Genomic DNA, 3,509 nt, shown 5'->3' with positions numbered 1-3,509 from the left:
ATGGAAAAATAAACATGTTTCGTACTGAATATCTGTCACATATTTGCCTGCTGAATATCAGCCTAAAGAGAATTTTCCCATTTGTTTCTTCCTTTTAATCACATGTCTTCCTGGTTGTTTATAGGAGTTATTATATAATCAAATAGATATTTCTTATAAATTCCAAATGTCAAGACATCACTAGGATTCTTTTTGAACACAAAATTCTAGATTTTTTCCAGTGGTTCCAATGACCAGGGTTCCTGCCTCGAACCACTGTTTCTTATCCAGGGAAAAAAACAAAGGTTTTCAAGAATCTGATTCTGATGGAGTCATGTTGCCAGACAAATGCTTCTCAGTGTTTGAGATACATGTGAGTCAACTGGAAATCTTGTTAAGATGCAGATTCACTTTCACAGACTTGTGGATCTCCATTCTAACACAGAAATGGTGCTGGTGCTCCTGGTGCACAGACCACACTTTGGGTAGCAATGTCTAACTACTTTGGGTAGTTAGGTCTCTGTGGAGAGGCAGGTCCTTGAAAGCTTGACTGAAGTTTCTTGTGTGCAAGAAGATGTGGTCCCTATGATTGGAGGTCAGAAAGGTCCTTAAGTTTTAGATGGCCCAGTTTTTTCTTTTTTTTAATTGCCATTTAAGAAAAAATGGGAGTATAGCTGTTTTACACTGCTGTGTCACTTTCTGCTATACAGCAAAGTAAATCAGTCATACTTATACATATATTCCCTCTTCTGTGGACTTCCTTCCCATTTAAGGATAGCCCTGTACTGAAAGCAGAACAAGCTGAGGAAGACCTGAGTTTCTGAAGGAAAATGGGTAGCTTGTTCTTAAGTAGGCAGAAATGCCTACTGGCTGGGAGCTCTCCCTGGTGCTGCTTGAGACTTCTCCCAAGTCTCCTTTCCTTGCAGGATCCCCTCCTGAATTTTAGCTCTTATCCAAAACATCAATCTAAATCCTTGTTTGCAAATGTGCCCTTCTTGGACTTTGATGCTTGACTACCCCTCGTGTTTATTTCTAGCTAACATCTGGAGCCTTTGGTCCTGCCTGGGAAAAAATATTGATGTCTTTAAGCTCTTTCCTTGGGGATAGACTCCCTAAACCATGAAATCCTGATCATTTGTCTGTCTCTTATCTATCTATCTTCTACTTATCCATCCATCCATCCATCTATGTATCATCCATCTCTGCTTTAATTTGATGTTCTTGACCAAGAAAGGAAAAGAAAGTTCTTCGTGGCTTCTCCAGGGGATCCTCCCAACCCAGGGATCAAACCTGGGTCTCCTGTATTGCAGGCAGATTCTTTACATCTGAGGCACCACCAGGGAAGCCCACATTGTGGCTATATTTTCATAAACAAAATAAGATAGAGGCACAGAGTATGTGCTTTGCACATAGCAGGTATTCATTGCACACTTTTTAAAAAATTGAGGTAAAATTCATGAAAATAAAATCAAGCATTTGCAAGTGTGTGATTCATGTATTAAAGTGTACAGTATACACTCATGCCTGGTGCAACCACCTCTGTATAGTCCCCAAAACAATTAACACTTACCTTTTGAAAGCTGTATGAAAGTAAAGATTACTTGGGTAATTCAGAAGAAATTTCTGTCATTTACTGAATTCATTAGGCAAATTATTAACTCTGAAAATTGTAAATATTTTAACTGCGTGAATATTTTTTCATTTTGTTTTTTAATTGCTTTGATGGTAATGATAATATTAGCTGTTATTTATGGAATGCCTACTACATGCCAGACACTTTTCATATAGCTTCTTATTTAAGCTCAGAATAGCCTAATGAACCAGGTATTTTCATGAACGATAGAAAATACCCCTGAAGCTCAGAGTTTAGTTAATGCGTGTCAAGGCCACTCAGCTACCAAGTGGCAGTGCTGTGTGGTGCTTAGTTGCTCAGTTGTGTCCGACTCTTTGTGACCCGAGGCACTGTAGCCGGGCAGGCTCCTCTTTCTACCAAGTGGCAGAGCTGAGGCTTAATCCAAGCCAATCTGACTCCAGGACTCGATCTCTTAATCACAACAAAATAATACCTCATGTGGACACAGACTTATTATCTGTGACAAGTATGGATTATAAAGAAAGTTAAACTCTCAGAAAGCAAAAAAAACTAGATACGTGTAAACTCAAGTTTAAATGTTTAAAAACAAGGAATGAGAAAAAGCTAACAAAACACCAGAAATCATGCGTGCATGTGATTACTCAGTCATGTCTGACTCTTTGCCACCCTTTTGGACTATAGCCCTCCAGGCTCTTCTGTCCATGGGAATTTTCAGGCAAGAATACTGGAGTGGTTTTCCATATCCTCCTCCAGGAGATCTTCCCAATCCAGAGATCTAACCTGAGTTTCCTGTGTTTCCTGCATTGCAGGTGGATTCTTTACCCAGTGAGACATCAGGGAAGCCCCAGACATCTTCATAGAACTATTCAAAGTTAGGGAGTTTTGCTGCAAGTTTTTCATATAATTTAATGGACTTCTATTTAATTATTCAACTGTCAGGAATCTTTTTTTTTTTTTAACTTTTTTTTGGTTGCACCCCATAGCATGTGGGATCTTAATTCCCCAACCAGGGATTGATCCCACACTTGCGTTGGGAAGTGGTTAAGCTGGACTACCAGGGAAGTCCTGTCAGGATTTTAAAATCATGATTCTCCTGCATCACCCAGGTGATCTTTTCCTGATCACCACTATCAGAAAGGAAACTTGTTCTAATGTCTTCTGTTTTAAAAAACAAAATAAAAAGTCATTCTGGTTACTTTCCTGTTTTTCTGCTCCTCTTCACTGCAGGCCTCCTTGAAAGCATTGTCTGTGGTCACTCCTTCAATCATCTCCCATCTTTTCCTCAACCTGCTCAAATAGATTCCATCCCCACAACTCCATTGAAACAGCCCTCATCAAGGTCTCCTTTAACCTCCATGTTGCTAAATCCATCATTCTCTTTTGGCGCCTTCTGAAACTTTTTGGCAGCCTTTGCCCCTGCTGATTGCAGGGTCAACACCCTCCTTGAAACTCCTCTTTGCCTTCTGCATCACCATACTTCCTTGATTCTCTTTCATCTACACAGGCTCCTCCTTCTCAGTCTCCTTTCTGATTCTTGGTTGTGGATTCCAGCATATAGTTTGTTTTTCTCTGTCTCAGGGCTTGGTTCCAGGACACAGACTATTCCTCATCTGCCTGTCAGTATTCCCTATATGATCTTATCTGGTCCCTTGACTGGAAATACCTCCCATATGCTAATGCTAATCCAATTATATCTTCTGCTCAAACTCTCCCCAAGAGTTCAAACTCATAGTTCCAGCATAGTTTTTTCTTGGAGGTCTAATAAGCATGTCATACTTAACATGATTAAAACTGAATTCTTCATTTCTACCCCTAAACTCGATCCTCCCAGAGATATATATCCATCTTATAAATGGCATCAAAATTTACCCATCTGCTCAGATTTGGAAAAAGAAAAAAAACAACCTTAATTTTTTTTTCCTTCAGAATTAAAAGA

This window comes from Bos javanicus, chromosome 10 (assembly GCF_032452875.1).
Source record: "Bos javanicus breed banteng chromosome 10, ARS-OSU_banteng_1.0, whole genome shotgun sequence".
In the NCBI taxonomy this organism is placed as follows: Eukaryota; Metazoa; Chordata; class Mammalia; order Artiodactyla; family Bovidae; genus Bos; species Bos javanicus.
This window is presented reverse-complemented; position numbering follows the sequence as displayed.